Below are 23,717 nucleotides of genomic sequence, written 5' to 3' on the forward strand. Positions count from 1 at the left end.
GACAGAGTCTGGGCCACTAGCCAGTGACCAGAGCGGCGATAGGAAGATGCCATCAGATGTTGGGGGATTTCAGGTGAAAAGGTGAAGTTTGTCTCTTCAGCCATGAGGTCCAGGAGGTGTTGACGACAACCTGGAGCTGGATTCAAGTTGTCCCATAAAGGATCTAGTTGACTGCGGTGTCGGTATCTGGATTGGACCCAACAAGCTTTGGCAAAACGCTACCCATGCAGTGTAGTGTAGTTCCTCTATTCCCAATAGGCTCTGCGCATTGGAATAATAAATCCTGTAGTTTAGATGTAGGACTAAGGTCGACTAGGTCTCTACCGAATCTATTAGACTTAATTGTGAGTGCCAGCTAGCTCAGAGGTCACTATAAACTTTCTAGAATTCACAAGAAGGGATTAGTTTCTGACAACAGCATAAACATGACAACTTTGTTTCCCAAGAATAAGAAATCAATCTCTAGAGTCACGGAAACAATAGATAGCTATTTTACTCAGTCAATCGTGCATGCTTCGTTTCACCAGAGGTGCTGAGAAAATAGAGAGACGGGCGTTTTCAATAAAAAGTATTTATTGAACAGTCTTCTTTCTCAAGCATAAGAAATGTACTGCTAAATCGTAATACCGGTTATAAAGTACAAGGCATATAATACGAAAAGTATTATAAAGTAGTACTGTAAAAGCATGATATGGTTTCTAAGCCATAAGTTGCCTAAAACATATAAAATACATACAGTGAAAATACGCCTACCCCTGTGTACCTAACCTAAGTCTAGTACGAGGGAAGAAGTAAGTGAGGAGTAGCTTAAGTTTAGTATTTCTCTGCCAAGAATCTATCCAAGAATTCTCTAAAGGTCTAATCAGCTCCGTACCTTGGTTTTAGAATGAAGGAGGTCTTGTATCTCTCTCTCAGGACTCGATTTTCCAGCAACCCGCAAGGGTAGCCTGGAAACACTGGAGCTGGATTTCTCGGCAGGAGACAAGACAGCGTCTCTTAGTGCGTCAGCTGGAGGGTCGGCTTCCTTCGGCACTTGCTGCTGCAGGGCGTCAGGCAAGTAGTAAGTCGATCTGCTACAAACCACTGTGTTTGTCTGGGCAAATCTAGGCATATTTATACTTTGAAGGTGCCGAGTTTGACGTGCGATTGGACTTAATAACGTCATCAAAACCTCAGCTCTTCGAAAAGTCCATGATTTCCTAGATACATTAGTAATCAGGCAAGGGGAAGTCCCTAGCTGCTGAAGGCGGGTTTCTCTAAGAAATCGTTGTTGATTCTCGGAATTTAGTGGAAGTAGCCAAGCCGTATTTGGGCTGCATAGGCTCAGTCTAAATATGGTAATGATTTCTATGCCTATATAAGGATAGGATAATCTATACCTATATAAGGGTATGAATCGGGAAAAATTACACTAGAGTCCTAGATTCATTTACAACACCCACTCCACAATTTTAAGTTCAAAACAACTAAACGTAGAAGCACTGACATATCTAAAGCTAGTATTTACAATCCCACCCAAAATATAAAATACAATTTGCATTTGAAAAGGCTTGTTTACATGAAACCAGTATAATTTGTATGAAAAAGACAGTTCTCAACAGATATGAAGCATGGTATGAGAGCATACATTCTAGCATGAAACATCAAATTACATTCATGAAATGTCTCTTAAGTTTTACAGAAAAGAAATCAAGAGTATCCCATAGTATTATATTGAAACCGTCTTGTTATGATTATTTAGGCCAAATATTGTCATTAGGAAGTTTTCAAAAGAAATCTTGTTCTCTAAGAATAGTTCTACTTAAAGCAGATTATACTGTGCCAAAACGTTCTATTTTTGAAAAAGTTCAAATCGGTAGATAGTTTGTTTTGAAAAATGAAGGCAGAATTTCAGAGTTCAGGGAACGCTGTGTGCATCAATCAAAAGTTATTCTCGGAGTCAGGAGAAAACATCAGATCGTCTAGGCTGGCAAAGAAACCGTCTACCGTAGTAGGTGAAAGTGGAACCACTTCAGTTAGCAGAGCAAAAGTGCTGAAGTGTGGATCATCGCCGTCAGCGTTTGATGCATTAGCAATGTCCGCAGTAGATGGTACCTGTGTGCCTATAATGTCTCGCATCTCACCCTCAGTTAGACTTGCCAGCGAGACCTCAATGGATGCCGTCATCAGAATGGGCAGCCGTTGGGGGCAACACAATGCTTGAGTCGTTACTGGACTGAGCAAAGCGTCAACATCCGATGGCAGTACTGATGGAAGTGTAAGACAAATGTCCGCAAAGCAGGCACCGTAGAACAGGTAAGATGCAATCTTGCCAGATTAGTCTGAACGATGGAAACCATGTTCTGTTCAGATCTCTTAGACGAGCCAAGCCAAGAATCTGTGAAATTCTCTCACAATACCTCATGGCAAGGAGGCATTGTTCCATTGTAGTCTGGGTGTCGCTGGTGACAGGACTTGCCATATCCGAGCAGAAGGAATAAAAATAGAATTCCTGCTACGAGTCCCAAGATGAGAGGCAGGCCGCCGAACTCAGAGTGCACGAAATTTGGAAAAATGCAGAGGACTGCTGTAAATGGTGTTAACAGTCCCGAAAAAATTGTCTTAAATACATGTGCGATGCCACTGGTATCAGACATATTTATGATTTGACTTTTAACATTTCTGCAAAATGTACTGGGCAGTTTGTTGATAATAATGCATGTATCTCTGCAGAAGTCCTTGCAACTTGCAGATCATACGTTTCTCTAGACGAGGTCAGTGGCACAGTTTTTTGTAAAAGAATGACTTTCATTCTGCTTAAAGTATCAATTCGTATAGAAGAGATATTCAGTGAGGGCCATAATGCCGTCCCCCTGTCTGTTTTATGCGTTGGATACAATACTTGCATACAACAAGTGACCATGGACGAGACACTGACTAGATATGATTTCCTGGCAATATGCCACAACAGCTGTGGTCATTGAGCATAACGTAACTGCCATTGGATAGCTGCCTGAAAATTGGTTCTATCACTGCGGAGGGTGTACTGTGCAGGTGGCAAGAGAGGTTATTTGCAGAACCTTCGCAGGCTCCGTGTAAATTAATACCTTTGCACAAAAGTGTACCACTTAGTGAGTTCTTACAATTTTTACCACTAAGGAATACCTCCTTTCCCTTATTCCAACATTTGTGTGTGTATGGTAACGTCCAGGTCGACTTAATGTATTCTTTACCCAACCTTTCATACAGGCCCACTGGTATATGCTGTAGACCAGCGCTTTCCAAACTGTGTGTCCAGACACAGTACTGTGTCGCCTGCAAGTGGTGGGTGTGTCGCGGGATGGCACCACCAGTATTAAGGGCACTTACCACATACCTGCAGCTAATTAAGAGGCATTCCTTTGAAAGAGTGTTTCGGAGTCTGCGCAGCAGCGCGGACTCGAGACACTCTGCTCTATGGGGGCCGGCAATTCACAACAAAGCCCCATTAACAAGTAAATGGTCTTTTAAAGACATGCGAAGTACTCGGGTGCATATGTTCACAAGCATGAAGCATGTTAGTTAAGGAGCGGTCAGATGAGAGGACATTATATTGGGTGAGGGGGTGGATTAAGGATTAGTATGATATTGAAAATATTTCCTTGAAAATGTGATGGCAGCCTGTGCGTTCTGGATATTGAGTTGTCCAGTAAGAGTAGATGAACAGTGTGGTCTGTTACGATACAAGATGAAGTCACCATACACAATATGGGGCGGATGAGAGGGGGCTGTTATAAAGTTGGAATCCAGGTCCTTGAGAAAGGTGCCATGTCAGTGGTGAAGCACTAAAATATGGATTTGGCGGGGGTGTTTATTTACCTAGAAATGCGCTTGAGGGATGCTTGTCGGTTCTCAGAAGAGGGTGGGGGAGTGAACGAGTTTTGAAGAGGAGAATTTGGAGTCGAAGTAGTCTATGATATAGAAATGTGCCCTGTAAGCTGGGGTGAGGTGACAGAGGGTGACAGGCAGAGGGAGATAAAGGGAGGAAGACAGATATAGAGGGAGACAGATATAGAGGCAGACAGAGGGACAGAGACAAAGGGAAGGAGACAGAGAGGGAGACAGAGGGAGGGAGACAGAGGGAGACAGATAGAGGGAGACAGAGGGAGGGAGAGAGAGAGAGATGGAGGGAGACAAAGGGACGGAAACAGAGGGAGACAGAGAGCGGGAGACAGACAGAGGGAGACAGAGGGAGGGAGACGGACAGAGGGAGGGAGACAGACAGAGGGAGGAGGGCGACAGTGGGAGGGAGACAGAGGGAGGGAGACCGACAGAGAGAGACAGAAGGAGGTAGATAGACAGAGGGAGACAGACGGAGACAGACAGAGGGAGACAGAGAGAGGGAGACAGTTAGAGAGAGAGAGAGAGAGAGAGAGGGAGACAGGCAGACAGAGTGAGTGAGAACCCCCGGACTCCCCTTAGGTGTTTCTGGCTCGCTACGCTTCGCTCGCTCGCTACACTGCCTTACTGTGTGACCCAAAATGATGCATCTCCAAAAAGTGTGTCCCCAACATGAAAAGTTTGGAAAACCGTGCTGTAGACAATACTGAAATCCATTCAATGACAGGCTTCTCATAAACTGTCAATGGTAATCTTTCCAGTTTTTCAATGCTCAGCACCGTATAGTCTGCTCCTTTTTGTGCCAAAGAGATTTGTTTATCTGTAAGGTTAAATACAGAAAACAATGACGTGGTGTTGATTAGACGCCAGGGCACATAGCCTGAACGAAGATTTTGCAATGTCCAGCCTAGCAGCATTATAGAACGTAATTGAGACTGGCCATGTTGTAACATTAGCAAGTCCTGCTCTATTATGTCAATTGCAGAGGATACAATGCTGTCCAAAGAATATATTCTAGAGGACAGAGTCGTTAACCCATTGTCTACTACAGAGAGAGCTTTTTCTAAATTAATACGATCAATTTCTCGTATTCTTTCTGCAGTTTTCATTTGTGTTATTTTCCAAGGTTCGTTGTACACAGCGTATATACCGGCGTATATGGAACGTTTTTGACGTGGTTTGCGAGGCCCCATTAGGAATTCTCGCAAACCATTGCCTTCTTTAAGTAAAGATAAGTGTTGTTTGATTTCTGGAAGTGTAGATTTCTGTAGCCACTCAAGGCAGAGCTTTTCTACACTGTAAGTAGTAACTATCCCTGGAAGTTGTCTCTGGGAGTATCTTGGATCTGGCCTATTCACTGTGAACCCTTGTGTTTTGTTCAGGAATCTATCTTGACAGTTATTCGTGTCTGTGGGCCAGATTAACCATTTTTTCCAATCATGATTAGTTCTGTTTTGTTTTAAAATATACGGTACGTCTACCTCCTCTTCTGTAGTATCATCACTGTCAGATGTCGGTTTAGGTATAGACTGTTTGTTTAAATCTTTTATCTTAGCCAGGCCAAGACAAGACGTTTGTTGAACAGTGTCATTTAAAAACATTATTTGTTCTGGTATAATGCAGGCTCTGAACAGGGCTTCTAAACCTTGCACCTGCCAATCTTTCGTGCCCCAGACAGTTTTTGTCTCAATTTTGTCTTTCCAAAAGTCAAAACCTAATTCATGGGCGGATCTAGCGGATCTCGCGTACGCAAAATTGCGGATTTACGGATTCGCAATCCGCGAAGATCCGCGAACTCTAGCGGATTTGCGGATTTTTCCGTTTTTTGTGTTGGCGCGTGTTCGCGCCGATTTTGGGACAAGTTTGCAATTGCGAACTTACTTTTCGGCTTGCAACGGCCGCGACTATGTTGTTTCTACGTCTGGTTTATCATCACAGGTTCACAGCACCCTCTGTTTCACCACTGCCACCCTCTGGGACACCCATGCCACCCTCTAGTACATCCTCACTGGCACCTATTAGGTTTATTTATCACTGTAGATTATGGTGGTTGAAAAAAGCAAGCACACCTGCCCTTCTTCAACTGCCATCAATTAATTTGTGTTTCATTAATGTGTCAGTAATTTTGAAAGTTCCAGTCTGGCTGGCACCTGCTTCCTTCCTTATCTGTAATTTGCTTTTTGTTGCAGTGAAATTTTTTTTTTACAGGACCTTTATGGTGCTATTCTATGAGCCTGCTGTTTGGGTCATAGCAGGGTCATAGAATTGTTGCAAACTCTGGAGGGGCCCATCAGGAAGCACTACCTTGAATGTTACTAATGTTAAGTTTGAACTTTTGCACCTGCTCATTGCTTTCATTTTAGCTAAAATCGTTTTTTTTGCAATTTCGCGCGTTATTTGGGGCGCGAATCCGTGCGAGATCGATTTCGGAAGCCGCGAATACGTGCGAATACAAAATTGTTTTTGTTGCGACGTGTATGTTCGCGTGATCTTGCGCGTGTTCGCGAGGCGCTTCTAGCTATTCGTTTGCCAAGTTACCCTATCGGTCGTACACGGGCGCGGCCATCTTGTTGGCGTGACGTAATTCCGTTTCCGCCCGCTATGTGTAATCTCGCAAAGTGTGCTGCTCGCTAGTACAATTTCGCGCGTACTCGCAAGGAAAATCTCGCGCGAACTTACCCACGCGGTCGTGAACGGGCGCGGCCATCTTGTTTCTCATTCATTGCTATGGTTCTGGGCATGCTTTCTGTATCCTCTCTCAATCTCTGCCATCCTTTGCTTGTTTGAAGTTTTTTTGATCTAATTTTACTTATTATCTAACCCTCTATTTTTCTAGCTCTATATTTTTGTGTTTTCTGCAGCTTTTATTTACTTTTAAACTACTTTTTTAAACTCTTTTCTTTTCTTCTTCACTATTCTATTTCTTCTTTATCATTTAAGTTTATTTCTGCCCAGACCATGGTAAAGGGAGCCGGGAAGCACCCTGAGAAGGGGAAGGGTCCCGCACCCCGTGCCCGGCTCCCGTGCGGGCGTTTAAGGGGGGAGCAAGTGGTCCCGAGGGAGATCTTCAGCGCGGAGGAAGTGGCGGCACTGATCTTCCACGTCCAGCGCCGCCTCCCCAAGACGATCCTGGGAGGCGGCAAGATCGCGACCGGCTATGGCATCCGGGAGCGCCGCCAGCGGTGGGAGAAGGTGTGCCGGGCCATGTACAAGATCTCTGGGGTCCGGCGCACATATAACCAGGCCACCCACCGCTGGACCGATGTCATGGACCGGGAGCGGGACTTGCTGGACGCGCTCGGCGTAGAGGTCCCCGGGCTTGGTGAGTAGTAGTAGTAGTACATTTACTACTCTGTTTTATCCTGCTCTGTTATTTGCAAATCTTTGTTCTTTACCAAGAGCAATAATGCTGCCGATTACATTGAGGTAAATTATATTTCAAAATCTTCTATGCATTTCATTTTCAGGTGCACTGCTCTCCTTCTCAGTAGCCTTGCTTGCTACTATGCTTCTTTGTTTTGTATGTTGTGTTCAGAAGCATTTCATTGGCCTGAGAAATTATGTATGAGTGTACTGTAAAGAAAAGAACTGCGTAATGCTAGACAGTAAGGGTCATATTTTCAATTACCGGCGCATCCCTGCAAAGTAGCAGGGATGCGGCAGTAATTGTGTGCCATGCCACCACCACCCATTGGCCCAAAACGTCACAGAAGCCTTACGCATCTGTGCCGTAAAGGCAGCGCATTGCTGGAGTTGCGTGCCAACGATGGCGCAGCTCCAGCAATGCTCTGGGGTACCCTATCTCCCCAATGCTGCATCAAGCCGTACGTCGGCTTCAAGCGCGCAGGGTTTGAGTCATGCATCATTGTCCTAAAAATGACTGATTGACATCTTGTAGATTTCCCTCAGCCACTTTTAGGATTCGTTCCTGCGCAGGTACGCCCTCCCTTGCGCCGGAACGCCCCCTGATGGCGCAGGGCTTTACAACGTGATGCATCGCCCATATGCCCATATGTGTTTTTTTTTTAAATATATACGCCGCACCAACACCATGGCGAGTCTTTTGTTCTGCCGCTGCGTCAGAAAAGGCACGCAACAATGGAGGAAAATCAGCCGCAACTTCCGCAAGGGACTTATAAATCAGCCCCAACAGACTGAAGTCCAGTCCTTCCTTTAGACAGTCACATGGCTATCAGAAGAAATAGTGGCGGTGGTGGCGGGTGGATTGATAGTTTGAGTATTCACTGATCTGCAAGCAGGATGGACTTTGTCTGTCACGTGTTGCGCACTGCTGCCTGCAGTGCCAGGCCTAGGCAAACCTCTTTAGTAGTCTGTTTATTGAGTTACATAGGAACTTTCTAAGTCAACGTTCCGCAAATCAGGCAATACGAATAACGTAGTATACCACATGAGATAGATCCCGTGGAATAGTTGTCTATCTATTTGCTATTTTTCCAAAATATGTTGTTATTGTTCTTTTGAAATGTTTGATTTGGTTGAAAAATCTCATCCATGTTTTCTGTTTTTTCTTTCTTTCATGTTGTACATCAGCTCCCCCCAAGGGCAAGAGGACACAGGAGGAGGGTGCTGAGGATGCAGGCCAGGATCGGGCAGGCGAGGGCTCCTTTGCTGGCCCCAGTAAGTTTACATTTTAATAAACAGTACCTATTTTTTCCTAGCGTTCCTCATTCGATTTTTTCTAAATCGTCTTTGATCTTCTTGTAGACTGGATATAAATTCTTATCCTGCCTCGAATATGACTCCCTGTGGTATTACTAGACTATTCTTATTAGTCTGTCTGTGTAGCTAACTAAGATTGGACATTTGGCAATTCCATTGGACTCCCATTATATTCAGCAATACCTCTATGCACTGTCTCCTTACTGACTAGATAGTGTGGCAGAGTCATTCAGCTCCCGAAGTCACCGATTATAGATCCCCAATGATCTCTAGATTATCGTACGCAGGACAAGAGAGTAGTACGGAGTCACAGCACAGTCAAGAAGTGTCAGAGGCACTCATGCTTGCAAAAATTCCAAAACCTTTAGCTCATCCACTCTAGTCTAGAGGAACAAAAACCACAGAGTCTATTTAAGTGTAAAAGCTTTATTAAAAGTAAACACATTTATTAAAATCTACTTTGTCATAAAACTATTTAACTGTAAACGGAAAAGTGGTTAGTGCTGACGATTAATTGGACACATTTCTTGTGGTCGAGCCGAACTCTCACCTAGTTTGAACTTGATCCTGGTCGTGTTCTTAGGACTCAGGAGTCAAGCTTCTGTCTGTTAGGAGAAAAAGTGGTGCGTGTTAAAAATCAAAAGCAAGCATTCATCAGTTGTGCATAAAAGTGCAGCAAGACAACAGCCTTCCCTGGAAAATGGGACATTTTTACTATGGAGTAGACAGTCACAAATTATTACATTGTATTCTGTTTTTTTAACATTTCTCCTAGACCAAATATTATATAGTAGTGAGTGGTGTATTCTAACATTCTTAAATGTACTTTGTAGGTGTAACATCTGGTGACGGGGCCAGCGCGGAGGTGGCTGTGTTGGACTTGGACTCGGAGGCCTCTGGGGAGGAGGCGGCGTTAGAAGAGCTGGTGGCCGTTCCTGTGGGGGATCAAACGGTGGTGGCGGAAACAGGTAAGCTATATATTCCTTACTTATTGAGATTGAAGACTGCATAGTGTGCTTTCTGCACGGGTGTATTACAATTACAAATCAACCAGGTAGTAGCCTCCTCGAAATGTACTTCGACTTAGCTGTGAAGTTTTTGGTGAGAAGAATCCCAATAAGTTCTTAGACGAACGTGATGGATGGGATGAACGAAAAGCGAAAGAAGGGTGTAAGTAAGTGGGACGCGAACTTGTATGATGGCTGGCAAAGAAGAACGATATGTGTTTGCTTGGACCCAGAGGTGGCTGGGAAGGAAAGAATATGGTATGGTGCATGGCTGGGTCAATGATGAAGCAAGGATGGGTGGAAGGACAGCAGCCTGGGTGAAACAGAAACTGTATGTGTGCGTATACTTTGACTGAATGGATGCCTGGAGCATGGTATTCTCTGACTCTTACATAGCACATGTGTATCTAGAGAGAGTAGATGGTCGCCAGGTGAAGTAAGTGTTACCTTGAAGAGCATGTACCACCGCACCCGCACGTCCGTCCCAGTGCAGGGAAGGCAAGGAAAAGAAATTGTAAATGTGTCCAATACTACCATGAATAGTAGCAGTACTTTGTATTGCGTTTGCATTCACAGCATATATCTGGTTATTACGGTGGACACTCCGTACCTCTCTTAATAACTATAGTTTACTTGTAGTACGTCATTCATGTGTGGGTGTATCACTGTTCACTCAATATTAAGCAAAGCACCTAAAGTCATCTCATCTGTCATTAAATACGTCCCATGTGAAGTGATAGATAATCAAATTAGTTAGCTTCTTCAGTTTCCTTTTCTAGTACTCATTTGCACTGTAGGGTGAAAGGTAAATTAATTAAGCAGTAGCCCTTGTAACAGAGTATTCTCAGTGCCACCCGTAATAGAAAAGTAATAGCTTCACCACCTGCATGTACTGGACCGGTACAGTAACGCAAGTCTGTCTCCATCATCATGGTGTGCAACTTTTTTTCTCGGGTGCAACTTCACTGTGCTGTGTCCATGTCATTCTGCCGGCTTGCATAAGATAACGTACCCATTTCCCTAAACAAGAGAGAAGAAGAAGAATAAGACTGGTGTACTGTCATAGTCGACTGTAATGGAAGTCCATAGTGGTCGTAGAATTAGTTCATTAAACTACCACTACTGTTAGAGCAAGGATGCAGAAGTGGGAGGTTACATAGATACTGTCCTCAATAGTTATGTACTGTGCTTTCAATTTTCTACTTGTACTCTGTGACCCAACTTTCGGCTCAATCACTTTGTGTTATTAATAAGGAGCATTGGTTACAGACTATGTCTTTCTTTCTTCATATAGTTGCTCCTTCCAAATCAACAACAAGGAGGGAGCAGGCTAGATTGGCCCGGCAACGGAGGCTGGAGGCCACAGTCGCCGAGTATCGGCGGCTGGTGGCCCTGGAGGAGGAGGAGGACACGCAGTCGAGCGGGGCAACATCTTCGACTGTGACCACTGCATCCTCCTCCGTGACTAAGCCAGCGGGACCGAGCCGGGCTAAGAAAGCCGACCGCCACCGCCAAGCAACCGAAATACCAGCTGCCCCCCACAGGAGCTGCAAGGAACGCCAACGCCGCCTACGAGTCCGCATGTCCAACCTGGAGCAGGAGGTCCTGAGGTATAAGACCTTGGTTAAGGGCCTCCGCTCCGAGCTTGCCACCCTCCGCAAGGAGTATGATGCCCATGCCGCATCATGCACCAGCACCAGCACCCTCCAGTAGTGGAGTGTCCCTTGCCCTTTTTTTATAGACTTTTGGGGGGTGGGATTTGGGAGTTGGGATCGTTTTGGGACGTTTCAGAGACAATCGTTGGGGTTAGGGTGGGTGAGGGAGATTATTTTGTTAGGGATAAATAAATATATTTTTCAACTTTATCTGACCATACCTGTTTTTTACTGCTTTTCAGTCTGGTGGGTGGGGGGCGGGGGTGTAACAGTAACTTTGTTTTCCTGAACAGTCGTAGGACTTTAGTAGTACAACCGTCAATCTCTTGTCTACTCCGAAATAATACTCCATTATACTACCTCCCACCAAACGCTTATCTTACCTGTAATTTGTGTTAGAAATTAGGGCTAGGCCCAGGGCTGGCTCCAGGTGAAATGGGGATTAACGTTGTCATTCCTGGGCGGGTGACATTTCCTCATTGCGGTGGTACTAGTGGTGTGACACAGTGGCAGTTGCATGCCTATGGAAAAAAAGAAAACGAAACCTTGTTTGTACTCCTTACTGTAGCATTACAACGGTTACGGTACGATCGAGAAAATAGCAGGTGACAGTACACTAGAACAGTGCCATAATGTAGCCTAACAAATGGTAAAGTATTGCAAGTATAACTAGTACTTGCGTTGAATTTATTTGACATTGGCTACTACTACTAGAAGATATAGTACTGAAGCTGAGTAAGTCTAGAAGATATCCTCGTATTCCTTCACCAGCCTGTTGCTGCTATCACCTTATCCTCCCCAGCAAGTGTGTGGAATTATTGATGTCATTTTAGTCAGACATCAAGCAAAACAACACAGCCCGGGGGAAGAGGGTTAGGGTTTGTAAAATGGATGGGAATGGGGGTTTCTTTTTGGGTAGGTTTTGTTGAGAGAAGAAAAAAAAAGCAGAGCATGGACAAACAATAATTGAAGATACAGAGTTTACAGACAATCTTTGGTTACAAACTAAAGGTAAGCACATGCAGTCACACTCATAGAATAAAAGACAACAATGGATACTGTATCTGTATTGCGTATGTTGTTGGAGTTGTCCTGTTGAAATTGGTAAGTAAGTTGCATGCAGCAAACAATTCCTCTTATTGGCGGCACTCCTCCATTCCAGCTGACGCTTCGTCCATCAATGTGGTGGTGACCACTGACAGAAGAGACACCCTGTCCACTGCCTGCCTGGCGGATGTTGACTGAAACCCGGCCTGTAATTATTGAACGGAAAACAGGAAGTGCTATTACAATACCACTGATAAATAAATAAAAGGTATGTACGCTGTGTGGTTCAAAAAGTGACACTTTGATTTCCCTAATAGACAGTACAATATTTTTGAAATTGCGTGCTCTGTCTGAGTCACCTTTTTAAGGATCAATAAGTATGGCCAAAATATTATAGCGGATCTTTCCCCTCAAGGTGGGTGTACTACTGTGTTTTAGAACAAAATTTGACCTTCCCAGCAATGCTCCCACCAAGACCCTTACTAAAGCCAGTCGCAAAAATGTAGAAGAACCCAATCATATCTCCAAAAACGATGCCTAGCAGAAAAATGGTTACAAAACGTACTTTGAAAGTAACAGTAGACCCAAATACAGACCGTGGATTGTATTCAAACCACTTGCCTGCAAGCAAAAGTATCCATAGCCAGCATCGCTCCAACAGTGCTCTACAACAACAGAACCGCGTTGCAATAGAACCCCCCTAAACACATGCAATCCTGCTGCTAGGGCTAACCCTAACGAACCCTAACTTACAAAAAGTGCCAAAACTGGTGTTTCCTTATGGATTTTGTCCAACAAACTTCTAGCCGGTATTAGACCTTCCCAGGAATGCCCCAGGCAAGACCCGCCAACCCACCCGCAAAAAAACACGCGACAACACCCCCAAACAGCGAAAAAGCTAAATCTCATACTTACAATATCTCTCGGCCTTCGGTCCAAAGTAACGCGCTGTGCAGCTAGGTCATCATCAATCATCATAACTCCTGTTTTCCACCACGGATTTCCTGAAAAGCAAATGCAATCAAGATTAGACTGTCGCAGCAGTGCTTCGACAGAGACCCCGGCCGCAACCCACCCACGAACAGCAGGAAGCCCCCCAAAACGCTACATTGAGCAAGATGTCTGAAGAAATGGCAAAAAAAAGGCTGTTCCTTATGGATTTTGTCCAAAACACTTGTATCCGGTATTAGACCTTCCCAGGAATGCCCCAGGCAAGACCCGCCAACCCACCCGCAAAAAAACACCCGACACAACACCCCCAAACAGCGGAAAAGCTAAATCTCATACTTACAATGTCTCTCGGCCTTCGGTCCAAACGCGGCGCTGTGCAGCTAGGTCGTCATCATCATCAATCATCATAACTCCTGTTTTCCACCACGGATTTCCTGAAAAGCAAATGCAATCAAGATTAGACTGTCGCAGCAGTGCTTCGACAGACACCAAAAATTACACACAAACCCCCGGAACCCCGCCAAAGAGCACCTCAAAGGCAAGCAAGTCAGCAAAAACGGCAAGAAATTTCCACCTCATATTTGGTCCAAAACACTTTTGTCCATTATTAGAGCTTCACAGCAATGGGCCCAAAACCGTCAACTCACCCGCAAAGAAGTACAACACCCCCACAAGTGCTGAGTCTTTCTTCATTGTGCGTAATCCAGCACTCTGCTTGGAGGGAAATCGCAGTCTGGAGGAGGAGGATAGAGGAGCATGTTCTTCAGAACTTGTGAACCTGAGGAATGTAGACTGCGGCACCTTCAAATCAATAAGCAAACAAGTGAAGACAGTTCTGATGATGGTCTTGTTTTTGGGATTAGGTGATTAAAGTTTGAATTAAATTAACTGTGCAAAACAAAGAAAGAGAGACACAAAGCACACAGGAATAAAAGTGAATAAGGACGAAAAAGAAAGTTCTTGATTGATTGTCTCATTTTCAGGGCTCGGTGTCAGGGAATAAGAACAAGATTTCGTCATCATACTCTGCGAATTCAGGCTGGATGAGGTCAGTGGCACCGAACAGAGAAAAAATCCCCTCATCTACGTTGCTGTCCTCCTCGTCTTCATGCGGCGTGCTTTCTCGTACTTTGTAATCTGGTGGTATGAGGTGCTGATTCATCTTGATCATTGTCAGCCGCTCCACATTTTTGGGCGAGAGGCGGCTCCGTTTGGGAGTTACAATGCCACCAGCAGCACTGAAAACACGTTCAGAAGACACACTTGCGAGTGGGCAAGACAAATAGTTTATAGCCAGGTTGTAGAGCTGTGGCCACAATTGTTTTTTGCCATGCCAATACTGCAATGGCTCCTCATTAAGAAAGACCACTGTTGAGTCATTCAGATAGTCCTGCACCATCGACTCAAGGTCATCAACTGTTCCTCCACTTTGCTTACTTTTTGCTGTGCTGGCTGTGACATTTTTTCGAGAACCATACCCCATCAAACTTAGCCAATCCTCCTCCCCAGCCACTGTTAGTGTTGTCATTGTGTGTGGTGCAGATGATCCAGTTGCCGGTGTCTTTAACGGCTGAGAGGTCACTTGTGCCCCAGCCACAGGTGCAGAAGTGGATTCTTGTGACTGCGGATGGCCTGCTGATGCTGATGCTGATGTACTGGCTTCTCCTTCAATAACCTGCCGTTCTTTTTCAAACCTCTTGGCTGACCAGGCTAACCAATGTTTGTACTTTTGAACATCTGCATCAGCGAAAGGAAAGAATGCGTTGTCTGCCAGCGCCTTTTTGTAGCGTGGATCCAGAATAGTAGCACAAATGTAATGCTGATCTGAGTTGATGTTTTTAAGACGTTCATCACCACGTAGGCGATGTAATAATTTCTCAGACAAAATGAAATGGGGGTTTTTTTTTTCATCTTTTTGAAACTCAGAAGAAACCGCCATCAGTTGGTGCTCCAGTATGCACAACAATGGGATAGCTTTTCCCAAATTACAGTCCTCCTGGCTGACTGCACGCGTGAAGAACTCAAAAGGACGAAGCATGTCTGTCAGGCTTTTAACTATGGCCCATTGCGCCTTACTCATCCGCAGGTCCTCCTTCTGAGATGTAGCCTCTGTCAAGAAATAGTGATCGAGTACCGTATACTGCTCATACAGACGCTCAAGCATGTAGAAGGTTGAGTTCCAACGTGTTGCCACCTCCTGGATGAGTGCTTTCACTGGCATTCCACGTTCAAGTAGCAGTCTCCGCAGATGCTTCCGGGCCTTAAAAGAATGGCTGAAATGGTTGCACATTTTGCGGCAGGTGGCCATTACCTCGAACGCTGGACTCTCTTTATCACTCAAGAATTTTTGAACTACCAGGTTGATACAGTGCGCCAAACACGGCACTCTAACATGGTCACCCTTCGACATGGCCTTAACTACATTGGCGCCATTATCCGTGGAAACATAACCAATCTTGCGTTTTAGGGGGGATAGCATTGTCAAGACCTTTTTGTCAAACTCTTCCAAAAGGTTTTCTGCTGTGTGACTTTTCTCCAAGCCAAACATGGCTAGTGTTGCATGTTTCCGAGCAGCTTTGAAAACTTGGTCCGGGTCAACACCTGCGTTTAGCTTTGCACATGTAATCATCGCCTGGGCCACTGGTCCACATGTCTGTTGTCAGATGTATTGTGTGAACAGCACTCTTCTGCAAAGCTGCCCCAATCGCCTGCAGCACATCTTCATGTAGTGCTGGAACCGCAACTCTGGCAAAATAGAACCGGCTCGGAACCTTCCATTTAGGGCAGAGCGTTGCCACTAATTCAAGAAAACCTACCGCTTCTACAAAAGAAAAAGGTAGAAGGTCCACAGCTAGCATTTTAGCCAGCTTAGTGTTATACAGACGCGTCAGTGGGTGGTTGCGTTCATATGGCACGTCTGAAGTAAGCATTGTTCTAATGTTGCCCTGGACCAAGCATTTACGGGCTGATAATGACTTCGTTGACCCAATTTTGCTCGCTGGTGAACTTTTGTGCGTTGGTGTCTCACTCGCTCCAACACTCTTAGTGTGCCTCACATTGGGTGTGCTGCTGACAGGGGTACTGGGTGTAAGGGAAGTGTTTGACACGTCTTCTTCCTGCTCGTCATCATCAGATGAAACATCAACGTTTCCTTGAATTTGGCCTTTCTTGATCGCATCTAGGTGCGCAAACCATTTGACAGTGTGCTGTCTCCTAAGATGACCTCTCTGGCCTCCGGTACCATAGTTGGTACCTGGCTTACCACGACTAACTGCTTGCTTACAAATGGTACAAATGGCAAACTTTGGATTTTTTGGACAAACAGTAAAGAAGTCCCAAACTGGGGACTTGAAGTGTCTGTGGGACATGGAGGAGGCGGCGATACTGGTGGTGGTGGTCATGAAGCTAATGCCAGATGAAGTGGAGGATGTGGATTGCCCAACTTTTGTACGTTTTGCACTTTCACCGCCACTAATTAAGGTCGAGATTGACGGAGGTCTCTTCTTGCCAGAAAGAAATATGGAAGCAGGACGAGTTGGTGTACTACTTAACTCCAATGATTGTGGTGTTTCCACTGCCTCCTCATCGACAACATCATCATCACGCTCAGCAGCTCTTCGGGCTAGGGTCAAAATGTCTGTTTGCTGCATGCCCGCTGGGGCTGCAGTGACCTTTATGATGACTGGGTCGTCGTTGGCAGAGTCTTCATCAGCAGCAGTATCCGCCACTTCTTGTTGAGACTCATCACACTCCATAACTCTGAGACTTTGGACGAGCTTCCTTTTACGCTTAACTACCTTTGTTTGTTCCCAAGTTTGATCCGTATCATCAGAAGGAGGTGTGCTTGAAGAGGATGTAGACACCACCCTTGATCTCTTCCTTGCTAGGGGTGTGGAAGACAATGAAGGATCATCAGGAGGAGTGGCTTCCTCAAATGATACCTCGCCTTGATTGTCGATTTCCTGATGTGCCCCTACTTCGGGAGGAACAACTATTGTGGGCACTTGTTGTGACCCTCCATGCACCTCTGCTTGCGCATCTCCTTGCGCTGCCTCTCCTTCCACATGTACTTGGGCTTGTACTTGCACATGTGATTGTTGTTGCCGCTGTGGTTGTTCAACACTCGTCAGATGAGCTACAACAACCTGTGTTGATTGAGGGACATTGCTGCTGCTTTCTTGCGATGAGCCAACATCACTGGTCGATGGTGATTGAAGAAGTATACTGGCTGCCTCTGCAGCACTCAAGGGCTTGGACTTAAGTTGGCGTGGTGGTGGTGGTGGCACTGAGCCCAATGGAGCGGGGGTGCTGCTGCCAGCTTGGTCCCCAGCAGATCCCGCTGCAGCTGCTGCAGGCATACTTTTTTTTTTACTCACAAAAAAAGGGGCGGGCGGCACACCAGTGTCCTTGGTAACTTGCTTCTTCTGCTCCTTACTGGCACCTTTCTTGCTAGAGGAGCTACGGGTTACTTTTTTTGGGGCCATCTTCTTCAGAGCAGGTCAGCAGGCAGCAGTTGCACGAGTTGCAGAGGGTTCTGTGTCCAGACGTGACGTCGCGTGACGTTATGCTGCACACACCGCTGCAGGACTTCTTCCTGGCACTGGTGGTTCTATTGAGTCTTCTTGTGCACCTAAAAGCAATGGAAGACAGAGGAACATCAGTTCAGTTATACACCCCAAAAAATCGACAAAACACAGAAAAATGAGCACAATCCCATGCCATCCATGATGTTTACATTGAAGACACCCCACAGAAAGACTAGGGACATGCAAGTATGCAACACTCACTACCCCTGGGCATAAGGGATGAAAAGTAGGCAAAATAAGTGCAGGCCTCAGACACTGCCTCTCCTCAAAATGGCCCCCTTACACCCCAAGCACATGTTGCCTGTACCAGCCAGCACTCAAGATGGCCACCACCACCACCCACATGGCCAGTCCACATCAACAGTACACCCCCAAAAAACAGAAAAACAGCCAGAAATCACCACAATCCAATGCCATCCATGATGTTTACATCAAAGAGAGTGAGACAACACCACAGGCACACTCAGTCCATGCACCACCACCACCCCTGGGCAAGCAAAAGGCCACACCAGCAGCCCCCCAAAAACGACAAAAAACAATAAAATAAGCACAATTCCAGCCCATCCATGGCCTCAATTATGTTTAAATTCAAGAAGACATCCCACAGAAAGACTAGGCCCATGCAACACTCACCACCCCTGGGCAAAGGGCCACACCAGCAGGCCCAAAAAAACGACAAAAAACAATAAAATCTGCACAATCCCAGCCCATCCATGGCCTCAATGGTGTTTAAATTCAAGAAGACACCCCACAGAAAGACTAGGCCCATGCAACACTCACCACCCCTGGGCAAAGGGCCACACCAGCAGGCCCAAAAAAACGACAAAAAACAATAAAATCTGCACAATCCCAGCCCATCCATGGCCTCAATGGTGTTTAAATTCAAGAAGACACCCCTCAGAAACACTAGGCCCATGCAACACTCACTACCCCTGGGCATAAGGGATGAAAAGTAGGCAAAATAAGTGCAGGCCTCAGACACTGCCTCTCCTCAAAATGGCCCCCTTACACCCCAAGCACATGTTGCCTGTACCAGCCAGCACTCAAGATGGCCACCACCACCACCCACATGGCCAGTCCACATCAACAGTACACCCCCAAAAAACAGAAAAACAGCCAGAAATCACCACAATCCAATGCCATCCATGATGTTTACATCAAAGAGAGTGAGACCACACCACAGGCACACTCAGTCCACGCACCCCACCCCTGGGCAAGCAAAAGGCCACACCAGCAGCCCCCCAAAAACGACAAAAAACAATAAAATAAGCACAATCCCAACCCATCCATGGCCTCAATTATGTTTAAATTCAAGAAGACACCCCACAGAAAGACTAGGCCCATGCAACACTCACCACCCCTGGGCAAAGGGCCACACCAGCAGGCCCAGAAAAACGACTAAAAACAATAAAATCTGCACAATCCCAGCCCATCCATGGCCTCAATGGTGTTTAAATTCAAGAAGACACCCCTCAGAAACACTAGGCCCATGCAACACTCACTACCCCTGGGCATAAGGGATGAAAAGTAGGCAAAATAAGTGCAGGCCTCAGACACTGCCTCTCCTCAAAATGGCCCCCTTACACCCCAAGCACATGTTGCCTGTACCAGCCAGCACTCAAGATGGCCACCACCACCACCCACATGGCCAGTCCACATCAACAGTACACCCCCAAAAAACAGAAAAACAGCCAGAAATCACCACAATCCAATGCCATCCATGATGTTTACATCAAAGAGAGTGAGACCACACCACAGGCACACTCAGTCCATGCACCACCACCACCCCTGGGCAAGCAAAAGGCCACACCAGCAGCCCCCCAAAAACGACAAAAAACAATAAAATAAGCACAATCCCAGCCCATCCATGGCCTCAATTATGTTTAAATTCAAGAAGACATCCCACAGAAAGACTAGGCCCATGCAACACTCACCACCCCTGGGCAAAGGGCCACACCAGCAGGCCCAAAAAAACGACAAAAACCAATAAAATCTGCACAATCCCAGCCCATCCATGGCCTCAATGGTGTTTAAATTCAAGAAGACACCCCACAGAAAGACTAGGCCCATGCAACACTCACCACCCCTGGGCAAAGGGCCACACCAGCAGGCCCAAAAAAACGACAAAAAACAATAAAATCTGCACAATCCCAGCCCATCCATGGCCTCAATGGTGTTTAAATTCAAGAAGACACCCCTCAGAAACACTAGGCCCATGCAACACTCACTACCCCTGGGCATAAGGGATGAAAAGTAGGCAAAATAAGTGCAGGCCTCAGACACTGCCTCTCCTCAAAATGGCCCCCTTACACCCCAAGCACATGTTGCCTGTACCAGCCAGCACTCAAGATGGCCACCACCACCACCCACATGGCCAGACCACATCAACAGTACACCCCCAAAAAACAGAAAAACAGCCAGAAATCACCACAATCCAATGCCATCCATGATGTTTACATCAAAGAGAGTGAGACAACACCACAGGCACACTCAGTCCATGCACCACCACCACCCCTGGGCAAGCAAAAGGCCACACCAGCAGCCCCCCAAAAACGACAAAAAACAATAAAATAAGCACAATCCCAGCCCATCCATGGCCTCAATTATGTTTAAATTCAAGAAGACACCCCACAGAAAGACTAGGCCCATGCAACACTCACCACCCCTGGGCAAAGGGCCACACCAGCAGGCCCAAAAAAACGACAAAAAACAATAAAATCTGCACAATCCCAGCCCATCCATGGCCTCAATTGTGTTTAAATTCAACAAAACAGTTGTATCATGCACCCATAACCAACCCTGGTCCTACTGGATACTGTGGCTACCCACAATATAATTTATTTAATTTTCTGAAAAAGTTCCAAAATTGTACTTGCAGCAACTGTAATGCCCCAAACAAACTTACTTGTGAAAGTTGATTTCTAATCCAAAAGTGATCCAAAGACAGTCAAAAAGGCCTCAAATCCAAATATCCAGCAGCACCCACAAAAAGTAATCCTTCCAGCTCCAGATCCAAATGAAAGTGACCAGGAGATGGACAAAGCACTGGGAGGAGCCTGCTGGACAGGAACAGGAAGTTGGAGACTGTGGGGCACTTCCTTCCTCCCCCCCCCCCCCAAAATGGACTCCTTGCAAAAAAAAAGGCCATGCAAATGTCAACCTGAGGAGTGATTCTGATAAAAATCATAATTTTCTGAAGGTTTATCCTGTTTGCTGGTGATTTTCTTGTGCGAAATTGCAAAATCTCTATTTCGCAAGTGCGAGATTGTTCCTTTCCGCCGCAACTACGTGTTCGCAATTGCGAACTCTCGCGAGGTGTGCTGTGCAAGGTGGCAAGCCGCGAGTACGTATTCGCGGGCGACAAACTCCCGCGGGAACACGCAGCAAGATCTAAAATGGCGCGTCACTCGCAAAGAAAAACAACTCGGCAAACGCTAAAATGACGGAAAGTGAACGCCGTGCACCACGCCGCGCGCCGCAACCAAGCAAAAAATCCGCCGCGAGCGGATTCACGGATTTTCGACAAATTCGCGAGAGTTCGCGGATTGCGAATTTGCCGAAAATCCGAAAAATCCGCGATCGGAGCGGATTTTACGCCCATGCTTAGACAGCTGTGCATAAAAGTTTGCAACATAAATGTGTTTAGTATTGGTCAACATTGTTTTCATTCCTGTCTTATTCTCATTTTTAAAATAAAACGTTTCTGGATTTGTAACATTAAACCCTGAGAAGTACGAAAACTTTTCATAAAATGTTTTTGAGCTGCCCTTTGGCGGCATTGGACAATATTCCCATTGATTGTAAGTAAAAACATTCCTCGGGCTTGCAGATTTATGCAAATAATGGTGACCATAATGATTAAAACAATACATTCGTTCATAATCTGATGAACCTTCTAAGTATTCATGTTCTGTAAATGTAGCTGTCAATCAAAAAGAGCCTTACCTAATCCATATAACATCAGTGTACTAGACCAGTAGCCGTGGTCTGATATATCATTATCAGTGGCTATCCCCTGAATGTGTAAAATAACACTATTCCCCAGGTCAAGATGTATGAATTTAGAAACAAAAAAATATATACACAGGCCACCACTCACTACAAACAGAAAAGTGCCTCATGGTTGCAACACCCGAGGCGGTTCCCGGTTAGCAATAGCTGGTATACCCACTACTCATCATCGGTCACTCTCTCTGTGTGAAGACAAAAAGAGGTACACACTAAAATTCAAATGTGCACAAGTGAGAATAGTGACAAATAAACAAACAGTGAACAAATACAAACACTATTGTGAAAAATGTGTATGAGTACACCTATAGCCCCATACGAAAAAGATAGGATCCTGGTGAGGTTTTGCTGGATATCTATCTTTTATTCCAGTGCTGCAAAGCCTCCCAATTAAAAAATAGTTAATTGTATACCATCATAGTTTATAGTGTAAATTTAGCCGACATTTCTAAATCTGTCATCATGTTATTAACAGTTTCAAAGTCACAATCATCTGAAAATGTGCTGGGTGAGACAAAGTCACTCAAAGAAACCTTGAACTGGTGTAGAATCTTCAGCAGTTCCACCGGGCCATAGATGTCATAATCAGTTCTGTCCCATGCTATACCACCAGGTATGGGAACGGCTATGATGTTCACTGATTACAGGTCTCTTCTTTCACGATGAGATGATTTGTGAGGTTTCAGGACCAAGTTGATTTTCTTATGTGCTGTGTCCATTGTACTGTATTTTCCATCTATAATCCTTCCCAAACTTAACACCAGTATTTGCCAGAGCAGCAGGAAAAGTACACCTAGCACAATCCAAAATTCAACCCATGGTGAAACCAGATATGTTTTTTCAAGTTGATGAAACAGTTTTGTTATTTTTTCTTTGAAAGTTTTATTTGCAAATGTTAGAGCTGCTTCTTCCTTTGTCATATTTGTATAGTCAGAGGCTACATCATTGTAGACAGGTATTTCTTGATGAACTGTTATTTGGGTATCCAGAGGCACAAGTTCCATGGCTTTGTTGCATAGTCCTTCTTTTCTTACTGCAGGTTTATCAAACGTGTTAAGTCTTTCAATTTGAACCTCTTGGATTGTAGCAAGATTTGGTCGTCTGCTACATCTTGGGAGTCCACTGGGCCTACTACTTATTATCGGCCACATGATTGTGGTTTGACCAGGTCGATGGACACAACTCTGTTCTCCCTTTTACCAGCAAGGAGCGGTAGTACTACTGATCTTGTTCCTTGGATTGCCAAGATAGGTACTGCTTTTCTGTAAGAAGGCCCAAATTCCTTCTTTACCGTGATCTTTTCCCTGACTAGATCCCCAATCTTTGGAATCCAGACAGGTCTTGCTGGGACAGGTGGTTTTTCTTCAGTGGTTGTTGGCTTCAGTATTGTATTACTCAGACTTGTTTCATTTAAGTCCTGTAAGACAGCCAAAAGATCTTTGACATCAAAACGCTTTTTGTTCCACCACTGAAGTTAGACAATCGAGGTCTTCGATTAACATTCTAGTACCAAACAGTAATTCATATGGAGTGCTTTCACCCAGAGATTTTCTTGGCACATTGTTAAGACTACGTTGGACACTTATTAGATGTTTGACCCACCCATCACCCAAACCTAAAACCTTAGCTGTTATGGATTGCTTTATGTCACGTTTTTTTCTTTCCACTACCGCATTACCCTCAGGATGGAAGGGACTAGAATACCGCAATGCAACGCCCAAGCTAGCCATAGCCTCCTTGTAAGCTCGAGAGCTAAACGCAGGACCCTGGTCAGAATGTAGCGTGCCGATTGCGTATGTGCCGATAAAGACTTGCAAATCCTTTATAACAGTTCTGGCGTCAGCCGAGCGCTGGGGCCACATCCAAATAAATCATGTCCTAGTAGTTGTGGGACCGCATTCGTTCATTATGCCGTTTGCGTGTAG

This window comes from Lissotriton helveticus, chromosome 12, assembly GCF_964261635.1.
Source record: "Lissotriton helveticus chromosome 12, aLisHel1.1, whole genome shotgun sequence".
Taxonomy (NCBI): Eukaryota; Metazoa; Chordata; class Amphibia; order Caudata; family Salamandridae; genus Lissotriton; species Lissotriton helveticus.